The sequence below is a fragment of the Manis pentadactyla genome, chromosome 6 (genome assembly GCF_030020395.1).
Source record: "Manis pentadactyla isolate mManPen7 chromosome 6, mManPen7.hap1, whole genome shotgun sequence".
Taxonomy (NCBI): domain Eukaryota; kingdom Metazoa; phylum Chordata; class Mammalia; order Pholidota; family Manidae; genus Manis; species Manis pentadactyla.
The window spans coordinates 86,857,408-86,871,803 of record NC_080024.1 but is presented as its reverse complement, the minus strand read 5'-3'; positions in this window follow the sequence as shown (position 1 = coordinate 86,871,803).

The window sequence follows — 14,396 nt, the reverse complement described above, 5'->3', positions numbered from 1 at the left end:
CTCATTGTGGGGGGCAGTTTACTAAACTACATGAGACTCACGTAGATGAAGACTAATGATAAATAAATAAATAAATAACAGATATACAAGTGAGTAATGAACTAACTAAATATATTCATACATCCGGACATACAGAAATAAACACTAGAATACAGCAGCCCAGTTTAAAAAAGACCTGTGCACCCGTATAATTATCACAGCACTGTCCACAACAACAGACAAGGTAAGTGTCTATCAGAGGATGAAAAGTGGAATATTATTCTGCCATATGCAGAAACCAATCCTACCATGTGCAACAACATGGAGGGAGGTAGAGGGTATCATGCTCAGCGAAATAAGCCACGCAGAGAAAGACAAGTGTCAACTGATTTCACTCACCTGTGGAGTACCAGAAAAAAGAAAAGGAGTGAAAGAAAAGGACAGTAGCAGCCGCACCGAACCCAAGAATGGACTCACACTTACCAAAGGGAATGGGACTGAGGAGGATGGCTTAGGAGGGAAGGGAGAGAGGGAAAATGGGGCATTATGAGTGGCACACAGGGTGTGGCCCGGCGGCAAGCTTAGGTAGGTCCGTATAACATAGCGATGATCAGCAGCACTTCTACAGCATATTCATGGGCTGTTGGACAGTGACTCTTACGGGCTACGTGGTGGGGACTTGACAGTGGGGGTAGTCTTAGGAACCATAAAGTTGTTCATGTAACTTTGAAGTAGTGACAAAAAAATGAAAAGGAACACACAGTACCTTGGCTCTGGATTCCATTTAGCCTGATGCTGTCAAGTTGGTCAGTGTCCACCTCACCCGAATCACACCTGCTCCTCTCAGCATACACATTATGTCTCTAGGACAGAGGCACCACTGTGACATCGTGGAATCTCCAGGCAACAGTGCTGCGTTTACAAACTCCATCCACGGGGGTGGGGGCAGTGCCCAGCCTTGCGGAGCTGCATCATCTTAGCAAACATTAGAGTTACTTACCTCCATACATACACATATATATATATAAATATAAATATCTATATATATATATATATATGTATAATGATATCACTCATCATTACAGTATCAGAACAAACAAAAAACTGAAGAAGGAAACAGCAGCAGTCTCAGAAAACCCAAGAATGGACTAAAAGTTAACAGAGGGAAAGAGACTGAGGTGTATGGGTGGGAATGGACGGATTAGGGAGGGGCGAAGTAAGGACACATTAGAAGAAGAATATATAATGTGGGAGGGGTGTCACAGACAGGGCGGAAAAACACAGAAAAGACAAGTAGGGATTCTACAGTATCTTACTATGCTCATGGACAGTGACTGCAATGGGGTATCTGGGGGCACGTGCGTGATGGGGGGAGTCTAGTAAACATAATGGAACTCATCTAATTGTGCATTAATGACAGAAACATCCATGGATAGATAGGTAGACAGATAATAAATGAATGAATGAATGAATGAATGAATGAATGGATGCATGGATGGATGAATACATACATACACACATACATACATACAAACATACATACATAAGGAATGCAGCAACCCAGTTCTAGAAAGACATCTGCAACCCTAAATTTATGGCAGCACTATTCACAATAACCAGTCTACAATTACATAAGGAACATTAAGGTTACTAGACTGCCCAGATCATCAAGTCGCCCCCCAGACCCCATTACACTCACTGTTCACCAGCATAGTAAGATCCTACAGAATCACTGCTTGAATTCTCTGAACTATACTGCCTTCCCTATAGAATTCCCCCCCACATTATGTGAGCTAATCGTAATGCCCCCTTACCAGCCTGCAACCGTCCTTCACAACCAGCCTTCTCAGTCCCTTAACCATTCCTACGTTGGTGATGGGGGGAGTGTAATAAACATGATGTGATCCACATAATTGTAGATTCATGATAAAAAAATAAATGAATAAACAGATGAATGAATGAATGAATGAGACATTGCCGCCCCCAGTTTAAAAGCGACACGTGCATCCCTATGATTACCACAGCACTATTCTCAACAGCCAAGCTCAGTGTCCATCAGTAGATGAACAATGGAATATTATTCAGTCATAGGAAAACAAATCACACCATTTGCAGAAACACGGATGGTGTGAGAGGGCATCATACTCAGTGTAATAAGGCAGGCAGGTGGAGAAACACAAGGATCAAATGATATCACTCGCCTGTGCAGGAGGGGAACCAAGAGACATCCGAAGAAGAAAAACGGCACCACAAGAGTGGACTCACAGTTACCAAAGGGAAAGGGATGGACGTGGACAGGTGGGAACGGAGGAAAATGTCAGGCGGAGCGGGGGCGAATGTGCACATTACCTTTGGCATGCATAAAGCAGAAGGGGGGCACGGGGAGGGACGTACGACACAGAGAAGACAACAAGGGATTCTACAGCATCTTAATATGCTCATGGACAGTGACTGCAATGAGGTATGTGGGGGCATCTCATTGTGGGGGGCAGTTTACTAAACTACATGAGACTCACGTAGATGAAGACTAATGATAAATAAATAAATAAATAACAGATATACAAGTGAGTAATGAACTAACTAAATATATTCATACATCCGGACATACAGAAATAAACACTAGAATACAGCAGCCCAGTTTAAAAAAGACCTGTGCACCCGTATAATTATCACAGCACTGTCCACAACAACAGACAAGGTAAGTGTCTATCAGAGGATGAAAAGTGGAATATTATTCTGCCATATGCAGAAACCAATCCTACCATGTGCAACAACATGGAGGGAGGTAGAGGGTATCATGCTCAGCGAAATAAGCCACGCAGAGAAAGACAAGTGTCAACTGATTTCACTCACCTGTGGAGTACCAGAAAAAAGAAAAGGAGTGAAAGAAAAGGACAGTAGCAGCCGCACCGAACCCAAGAATGGACTCACACTTACCAAAGGGAATGGGACTGAGGAGGATGGCTTAGGAGGGAAGGGAGAGAGGGAAAATGGGGCATTATGAGTGGCACACAGGGTGTGGCCCGGCGGCAAGCTTAGGTAGGTCCGTATAACATAGCGATGATCAGCAGCACTTCTACAGCATATTCATGGGCTGTTGGACAGTGACTCTTACGGGCTACGTGGTGGGGACTTGACAGTGGGGGTAGTCTTAGGAACCATAAAGTTGTTCATGTAACTTTGAAGTAGTGACAAAAAAATGAAAAGGAACACACAGTACCTTGGCTCTGGATTCCATTTAGCCTGATGCTGTCAAGTTGGTCAGTGTCCACCTCACCCGAATCACACCTGCTCCTCTCAGCATACACATTATGTCTCTAGGACAGAGGCACCACTGTGACATCGTGGAATCTCCAGGCAACAGTGCTGCGTTTAAAAACTCCACCCACGGGGGGGGGGGCAGTGCCCAGCCTTGCGGAGCTGCATCATCTTAGCAAACATTAGAGTTACTTACCTCCATACATACACACATATATATATAGATATAAATATCTATATATATACATATATATGTATAATGATATCACTCATCATTACAGTATCAGAACAAACAAAAAACTGAAGAAGGAAACAGCAGCAGTCTCAGAAAACCCAAGAATGGACTAAAAGTTAACAGAGGGAAAGAGACTGAGGTGTATGGGTGGGAATGGACGGATTAGGGAGGGGCGAAGTAAGGACACATTAGAAGAAGAATATATAATGTGGGAGGGGTGTCACAGACAGGGCGGAAAAACACAGAAAAGACAAGTAGGGATTCTACAGTATCTTACTATGCTCATGGACAGTGACTGCAATGGGGTATCTGGGGGCACGTGCGTGATGGTGGGAGTCTAGTAAACATAATGGAACTCATCTAATTGTGCATTAATGACAGAAACATCCATGGATAGATAGGTAGACAGATAATAAATGAATGAATGAATGAATGAATGAATGAATGAATGGATACATGGATGGATGAATACATACATACACACATACATACATACAAACATACATACATAAGGAATGCAGCAACCCAGTTCTAGAAAGACATCTGCACCCCTAAATTTATGGCAGCACTATTCACAATAACCAGTCTACAATTACATAAGGAACATTAAGGTTACTAGACTGCCCAGATCATCAAGTCGCCCCCCAGACCCCATTACACTCACTGTTCACCAGCATAGTAAGATCCTACAGAATCACTGCTTGAATTCTCTGAACTATACTGCCTTCCCTATAGAATTCCCCCCCACATTATGTGAGCTAATCGTAATGCCCCCTTACCAGCCTGCAACCGTCCTTCACAACCAGCCTTCTCAGTCCCTTAACCATTCCTACGTTGGTGATGGGGGGAGTGTAATAAACATGATGTGATCCACATAATTGTAGATTCATGATAAAAAAATAAATGAATAAACAGATGAATGAATGAATGAATGAGACATTGCCGCCCCCAGTTTAAAAGCGACACGTGCATCCCTATGATTACCACAGCACTATTCTCAACAGCCAAGCTCAGTGTCCATCAGTAGATGAACAATGGAATATTATTCAGTCATAGGAAAACAAATCACACCATTTGCAGAAACACGGATGGTGTGAGAGGGCATCATACTCAGTGTAATAAGGCAGGCAGGTGGAGAAACACAAGGATCAAATGATATCACTCGCCTGTGCAGGAGGGGAACCAAGAGACATCCGAAGAAGAAAAACGGCACCACAAGAGTGGACTCACAGTTACCAAAGGGAAAGGGATGGACGTGGACAGGTGGGAACGGAGGAAAATGTCAGGCGGAGCGGGGGCGAATGTGCACATTACCTTTGGCATGCATAAAGCAGAAGGGGGGCACGGGGAGGGACGTACGACACAGAGAAGACAACAAGGGATTCTACAGCATCTTAATATGCTCATGGACAGTGACTGCAATGAGGTATGTGGGGGCATCTCATTGTGGGGGGCAGTTTACTAAACTACATGAGACTCACGTAGATGAAGACTAATGATAAATAAATAAATAAATAACAGATATACAAGTGAGTAATGAACTAACTAAATATATTCATACATCCGGACATACAGAAATAAACACTAGAATACAGCAGCCCAGTTTAAAAAAGACCTGTGCACCCGTATAATTATCACAGCACTGTCCACAACAACAGACAAGGTAAGTGTCTATCAGAGGATGAAAAGTGGAATATTATTCTGCCATATGCAGAAACCAATCCTACCATGTGCAACAACATGGAGGGAGGTAGAGGGTATCATGCTCAGCGAAATAAGCCACGCAGAGAAAGACAAGTGTCAACTGATTTCACTCACCTGTGGAGTACCAGAAAAAAGAAAAGGAGTGAAAGAAAAGGACAGTAGCAGCCGCACCGAACCCAAGAATGGACTCACACTTACCAAAGGGAATGGGACTGAGGAGGATGGCTTAGGAGGGAAGGGAGAGAGGGAAAATGGGGCATTATGAGTGGCACACAGGGTGTGGCCCGGCGGCAAGCTTAGGTAGGTCCGTATAACATAGCGATGATCAGCAGCACTTCTACAGCATATTCATGGGCTGTTGGACAGTGACTCTTACGGGCTACGTGGTGGGGACTTGACAGTGGGGGTAGTCTTAGGAACCATAAAGTTGTTCATGTAACTTTGAAGTAGTGACAAAAAAATGAAAAGGAACACACAGTACCTTGGCTCTGGATTCCATTTAGCCTGATGCTGTCAAGTTGGTCAGTGTCCACCTCACCCGAATCACACCTGCTCCTCTCAGCATACACATTATGTCTCTAGGACAGAGGCACCACTGTGACATCGTGGAATCTCCAGGCAACAGTGCTGCGTTTACAAACTCCACCCACGGGGGGAGGGGCAGTGCCCAGCCTTGCGGAGCTGCATCATCTTAGCAAACATTAGAGTTACTTACCTCCATACATACACACATATATATATAGATATAAATATCTATATATATACATATATATGTATAATGATATCACTCATCATTACAGTATCAGAACAAACAAAAAACTGAAGAAGGAAACAGCAGCAGTCTCAGAAAACCCAAGAATGGACTAAAAGTTAACAGAGGGAAAGAGACTGAGGTGTATGGGTGGGAATGGACGGATTAGGGAGGGGCGAAGTAAGGACACATTAGAAGAAGAATATATAATGTGGGAGGGGTGTCACAGACAGGGCGGAAAAACACAGAAAAGACAAGTAGGGATTCTACAGTATCTTACTATGCTCATGGACAGTGACTGCAATGGGGTATCTGGGGGCACGTGCGTGATGGTGGGAGTCTAGTAAACATAATGGAACTCATCTAATTGTGCATTAATGACAGAAACATCCATGGATAGATAGGTAGACAGATAATAAATGAATGAATGAATGAATGAATGAATGAATGGATGCATGGATGGATGAATACATACATACACACATACATACATACAAACATACATACATAAGGAATGCAGCAACCCAGTTCTAGAAAGACATCTGCACCCCTAAATTTATGGCAGCACTATTCACAATAACCAGTCTACAATTACATAAGGAACATTAAGGTTACTAGACTGCCCAGATCATCAAGTCGCCCCCCAGACCCCATTACACTCACTGTTCACCAGCATAGTAAGATCCTACAGAATCACTGCTTGAATTCTCTGAACTATACTGCCTTCCCTATAGAATTCCCCCCCACATTATGTGAGCTAATCGTAATGCCCCCTTACCAGCCTGCAACCGTCCTTCACAACCAGCCTTCTCAGTCCCTTAACCATTCCTACGTTGGTGATGGGGGGAGTGTAATAAACATGATGTGATCCACATAATTGTAGATTCATGATAAAAAAATAAATGAATAAACAGATGAATGAATGAATGAATGAGACATTGCCGCCCCCAGTTTAAAAGCGACACGTGCATCCCTATGATTACCACAGCACTATTCTCAACAGCCAAGCTCAGTGTCCATCAGTAGATGAACAATGGAATATTATTCAGTCATAGGAAAACAAATCACACCATTTGCAGAAACACGGATGGTGTGAGAGGGCATCATACTCAGTGTAATAAGGCAGGCAGGTGGAGAAACACAAGGATCAAATGATATCACTCGCCTGTGCAGGAGGGGAACCAAGAGACATCCGAAGAAGAAAAACGGCACCACAAGAGTGGACTCACAGTTACCAAAGGGAAAGGGATGGACGTGGACAGGTGGGAACGGAGGAAAATGTCAGGCGGAGCGGGGGCGAATGTGCACATTACCTTTGGCATGCATAAAGCAGAAGGGGGGCACGGGGAGGGACGTACGACACAGAGAAGACAACAAGGGATTCTACAGCATCTTAATATGCTCATGGACAGTGACTGCAATGAGGTATGTGGGGGCATCTCATTGTGGGGGGCAGTTTACTAAACTACATGAGACTCACGTAGATGAAGACTAATGATAAATAAATAAATAAATAACAGATATACAAGTGAGTAATGAACTAACTAAATATATTCATACATCCGGACATACAGAAATAAACACTAGAATACAGCAGCCCAGTTTAAAAAAGACCTGTGCACCCGTATAATTATCACAGCACTGTCCACAACAACAGACAAGGTAAGTGTCTATCAGAGGATGAAAAGTGGAATATTATTCTGCCATATGCAGAAACCAATCCTACCACGTGCAACAACATGGAGGGAGGTAGAGGGTATCATGCTCAGCGAAATAAGCCACGCAGAGAAAGACAAGTGTCAACTGATTTCACTCACCTGTGGAGTACCAGAAAAAAGAAAAGGAGTGAAAGAAAAGGACAGTAGCAGCCGCACCGAACCCAAGAATGGACTCACACTTACCAAAGGGAATGGGACTGAGGAGGATGGCTTAGGAGGGAAGGGAGAGAGGGAAAATGGGGCATTATGAGTGGCACACAGGGTGTGGCCCGGCGGCAAGCTTAGGTAGGTCCATATAACATAGCGATGATCAGCAGCACTTCTACAGCATATTCATGGGCTGTTGGACAGTGACTCTTACGGGCTACGTGGTGGGGACTTGACAGTGGGGGTAGTCTTAGGAACCATAAAGTTGTTCATGTAACTTTGAAGTAGTGACAAAAAAATGAAAAGGAACACACAGTACCTTGGCTCTGGATTCCATTTAGCCTGATGCTGTCAAGTTGGTCAGTGTCCACCTCACCCGAATCACACCTGCTCCTCTCAGCATACACATTATGTCTCTAGGACAGAGGCACCACTGTGACATCGTGGAATCTCCAGGCAACAGTGCTGCGTTTACAAACTCCACCCACGGGGGGGGGGCACTGCCCAGCCTTGCGGAGCTGCATCATCTTAGCAAACATTAGAGTTACTTACCTCCATACATACACATATATATATATAAATATAAATATCTATATATATATATATATATGTATAATGATATCACTCATCATTACAGTATCAGAACAAACAAAAAACTGAAGAAGGAAACAGCAGCAGTCTCAGAAAACCCAAGAATGGACTAAAAGTTAACAGAGGGAAAGAGACTGAGGTGTATGGGTGGGAATGGACGGATTAGGGAGGGGCGAAGTAAGGACACATTAGAAGAAGAATATATAATGTGGGAGGGGTGTCACAGACAGGGCGGAAAAACACAGAAAAGACAAGTAGGGATTCTACAGTATCTTACTATGCTCATGGACAGTGACTGCAATGGGGTATCTGGGGGCACGTGCGTGATGGGGGGAGTCTAGTAAACATAATGGAACTCATCTAATTGTGCATTAATGACAGAAACATCCATGGATAGATAGGTAGACAGATAATAAATGAATGAATGAATGAATGAATGAATGAATGGATGCATGGATGGATGAATACATACATACACACATACATACATACAAACATACATACATAAGGAATGCAGCAACCCAGTTCTAGAAAGACATCTGCACCCCTAAATTTATGGCAGCACTATTCACAATAACCAGTCTACAATTACATAAGGAACATTAAGGTTACTAGACTGCCCAGATCATCAAGTCGCCCCCCAGACCCCATTACACTCACTGTTCACCAGCATAGTAAGATCCTACAGAATCACTGCTTGAATTCTCTGAACTATACTGCCTTCCCTATAGAATTCCCCCCCACATTATGTGAGCTAATCGTAATGCCCCCTTACCAGCCTGCAACCGTCCTTCACAACCAGCCTTCTCAGTCCCTTAACCATTCCTACGTTGGTGATGGGGGGAGTGTAATAAACATGATGTGATCCACATAATTGTAGATTCATGATAAAAAAATAAATGAATAAACAGATGAATGAATGAATGAATGAGACATTGCCGCCCCCAGTTTAAAAGCGACACGTGCATCCCTATGATTACCACAGCACTATTCTCAACAGCCAAGCTCAGTGTCCATCAGTAGATGAACAATGGAATATTATTCAGTCATAGGAAAACAAATCACACCATTTGCAGAAACACGGATGGTGTGAGAGGGCATCATACTCAGTGTAATAAGGCAGGCAGGTGGAGAAACACAAGGATCAAATGATATCACTCGCCTGTGCAGGAGGGGAACCAAGAGACATCCGAAGAAGAAAAACGGCACCACAAGAGTGGACTCACAGTTACCAAAGGGAAAGGGATGGACGTGGACAGGTGGGAACGGAGGAAAATGTCAGGCGGAGCGGGGGCGAATGTGCACATTACCTTTGGCATGCATAAAGCAGAAGGGGGGCACGGGGAGGGACGTACGACACAGAGAAGACAACAAGGGATTCTACAGCATCTTAATATGCTCATGGACAGTGACTGCAATGAGGTATGTGGGGGCATCTCATTGTGGGGGGCAGTTTACTAAACTACATGAGACTCACGTAGATGAAGACTAATGATAAATAAATAAATAAATAACAGATATACAAGTGAGTAATGAACTAACTAAATATATTCATACATCCGGACATACAGAAATAAACACTAGAATACAGCAGCCCAGTTTAAAAAAGACCTGTGCACCCGTATAATTATCACAGCACTGTCCACAACAACAGACAAGGTAAGTGTCTATCAGAGGATGAAAAGTGGAATATTATTCTGCCATATGCAGAAACCAATCCTACCACGTGCAACAACATGGAGGGAGGTAGAGGGTATCATGCTCAGCGAAATAAGCCACGCAGAGAAAGACAAGTGTCAACTGATTTCACTCACCTGTGGAGTACCAGAAAAAAGAAAAGGAGTGAAAGAAAAGGACAGTAGCAGCCGCACCGAACCCAAGAATGGACTCACACTTACCAAAGGGAATGGGACTGAGGAGGATGGCTTAGGAGGGAAGGGAGAGAGGGAAAATGGGGCATTATGAGTGGCACACAGGGTGTGGCCCGGCGGCAAGCTTAGGTAGGTCCGTATAACATAGCGATGATCAGCAGCACTTCTACAGCATATTCATGGGCTGTTGGACAGTGACTCTTACGGGCTACGTGGTGGGGACTTGACAGTGGGGGTAGTCTTAGGAACCATAAAGTTGTTCATGTAACTTTGAAGTAGTGACAAAAAAATGAAAAGGAACACACAGTACCTTGGCTCTGGATTCCATTTAGCCTGATGCTGTCAAGTTGGTCAGTGTCCACCTCACCCGAATCACACCTGCTCCTCTCAGCATACACATTATGTCTCTAGGACAGAGGCACCACTGTGACATCGTGGAATCTCCAGGCAACAGTGCTGCGTTTACAAACTCCACCCACGGGGGGGGGGGCAGTGCCCAGCCTTGCGGAGCTGCATCATCTTAGCAAACATTAGAGTTACTTACCTCCATACATACACATATATATATATAGATATAAATATCTATCTATCTATATATATATATATGTATAATGATATCACTCATCATTACAGTATCAGAACAAACAAAAAACTGAAGAAGGAAACAGCAGCAGTCTCAGAAAACCCAAGAATGGACTAAAAGTTAACAGAGGGAAAGAGACTGAGGTGTATGGGTGGGAATGGACGGATTAGGGAGGGGCGAAGTAAGGACACATTAGAAGAAGAATATATAATGTGGGAGGGGTGTCACAGACAGGGCGGAAAAACACAGAAAAGACAAGTAGGGATTCTACAGTATCTTACTATGCTCATGGACAGTGACTGCAATGGGGTATCTGGGGGCACGTGCGTGATGGGGGGAGTCTAGTAAACATAATGGAACTCATCTAATTGTGCATTAATGACAGAAACATCCATGGATAGATAGGTAGACAGATAATAAATGAATGAATGAATGAATGAATGAATGAATGGATGCATGGATGGATGAATACATACATACACACATACATACATACAAACATACATACATAAGGAATGCAGCAACCCAGTTCTAGAAAGACATCTGCACCCCTAAATTTATGGCAGCACTATTCACAATAACCAGTCTACAATTACATAAGGAACATTAAGGTTACTAGACTGCCCAGATCATCAAGTCGCCCCCCAGACCCCATTACACTCACTGTTCACCAGCATAGTAAGATCCTACAGAATCACTGCTTGAATTCTCTGAACTATACTGCCTTCCCTATAGAATTCCCCCCCACATTATGTGAGCTAATCGTAATGCCCCCTTACCAGCCTGCAACCGTCCTTCACAACCAGCCTTCTCAGTCCCTTAACCATTCCTACGTTGGTGATGGGGGGAGTGTAATAAACATGATATGATCCACATAATTGTAGATTCATGATCAAAAAATAAATGAATAAACAGATGAATGAATGAATGAATGAGACATTGCCGCCCCCAGTTTAAAAGCGACACGTGCATCCCTATGATTACCACAGCACTATTCTCAACAGCCAAGCTCAGTGTCCATCAGTAGATGAACAATGGAATATTATTCAGTCATAGGAAAACAAATCACACCATTTGCAGAAACACGGATGGTGTGAGAGGGCATCATACTCAGTGTAATAAGGCAGGCAGGTGGAGAAACACAAGGATCAAATGATATCACTCGCCTGTGCAGGAGGGGAACCAAGAGACATCCGAAGAAGAAAAACGGCACCACAAGAGTGGACTCACAGTTACCAAAGGGAAAGGGATGGACGTGGACAGGTGGGAACGGAGGAAAATGTCAGGCGGAGCGGGGGCGAATGTGCACATTACCTTTGGCATGCATAAAGCAGAAGGGGGGCACGGGGAGGGACGTACGACACAGAGAAGACAACAAGGGATTCTACAGCATCTTAATATGCTCATGGACAGTGACTGCAATGAGGTATGTGGGGGCATCTCATTGTGGGGGGCAGTTTACTAAACTACATGAGACTCACGTAGATGAAGACTAATGATAAATAAATAAATAAATAACAGATATACAAGTGAGTAATGAACTAACTAAATATATTCATACATCCGGACATACAGAAATAAACACTAGAATACAGCAGCCCAGTTTAAAAAAGACCTGTGCACCCGTATAATTATCACAGCACTGTCCACAACAACAGACAAGGTAAGTGTCTATCAGAGGATGAAAAGTGGAATATTATTCTGCCATATGCAGAAACCAATCCTACCATGTGCAACAACATGGAGGGAGGTAGAGGGTATCATGCTCAGCGAAATAAGCCACGCAGAGAAAGACAAGTGTCAACTGATTTCACTCACCTGTGGAGTACCAGAAAAAAGAAAAGGAGTGAAAGAAAAGGACAGTAGCAGCCGCACCGAACCCAAGAATGGACTCACACTTACCAAAGGGAATGGGACTGAGGAGGATGGCTTAGGAGGGAAGGGAGAGAGGGAAAATGGGGCATTATGAGTGGCACACAGGGTGTGGCCCGGCGGCAAGCTTAGGTAGGTCCGTATAACATAGCGATGATCAGCAGCACTTCTACAGCATATTCATGGGCTGTTGGACAGTGACTCTTACGGGCTACGTGGTGGGGACTTGACAGTGGGGGTAGTCTTAGGAACCATAAAGTTGTTCATGTAACTTTGAAGTAGTGACAAAAAAATGAAAAGGAACACACAGTACCTTGGCTCTGGATTCCATTTAGCCTGATGCTGTCAAGTTGGTCAGTGTCCACCTCACCCGAATCACACCTGCTCCTCTCAGCATACACATTATGTCTCTAGGACAGAGGCACCACTGTGACATCGTGGAATCTCCAGGCAACAGTGCTGCGTTTACAAACTCCACCCACGGGGGGGGGGGGCAGTGCCCAGCCTTGCGGAGCTGCATCATCTTAGCAAACATTAGAGTTACTTACCTCCATACATACACACATATATATATAGATATAAATATCTATATATATACATATATATGTATAATGATATCACTCATCATTACAGTATCAGAACAAACAAAAAACTGAAGAAGGAAACAGCAGCAGTCTCAGAAAACCCAAGAATGGACTAAAAGTTAACAGAGGGAAAGAGACTGAGGTGTATGGGTGGGAATGGACGGATTAGGGAGGGGCGAAGTAAGGACACATTAGAAGAAGAATATATAATGTGGGAGGGGTGTCACAGACAGGGCGGAAAAACACAGAAAAGACAAGTAGGGATTCTACAGTATCTTACTATGCTCATGGACAGTGACTGCAATGGGGTATCTGGGGGCACGTGCGTGATGGTGGGAGTCTAGTAAACATAATGGAACTCATCTAATTGTGCATTAATGACAGAAACATCCATGGATAGATAGGTAGACAGATAATAAATGAATGAATGAATGAATGAATGAATGAATGGATGCATGGATGGATGAATACATACATACACACATACATACATACAAACATACATACATAAGGAATGCAGCAACCCAGTTCTAGAAAGACATCTGCACCCCTAAATTTATGGCAGCACTATTCACAATAACCAGTCTACAATTACATAAGGAACATTAAGGTTACTAGACTGCCCAGATCATCAAGTCGCCCCCCAGACCCCATTACACTCACTGTTCACCAGCATAGTAAGATCCTACAGAATCACTGCTTGAATTCTCTGAACTATACTGCCTTCCCTATAGAATTCCCCCCCACATTATGTGAGCTAATCGTAATGCCCCCTTACCAGCCTGCAACCGTCCTTCACAACCAGCCTTCTCAGTCCCTTAACCATTCCTACGTTGGTGATGGGGGGAGTGTAATAAACATGATGTGATCCACATAATTGTAGATTCATGATAAAAAAATAAATGAATAAACAGATGAATGAATGAATGAATGAGACATTGCCGCCCCCAGTTTAAAAGCGACACGTGCATCCCTATGATTACCACAGCACTATTCTCAACAGCCAAGCTCAGTGTCCATCAGTAGATGAACAATGGAATATTATTCAGTCATAGGAAAACAAATCACACCATTTGCAGAAACACGGATGGTGTGAGAGGGCA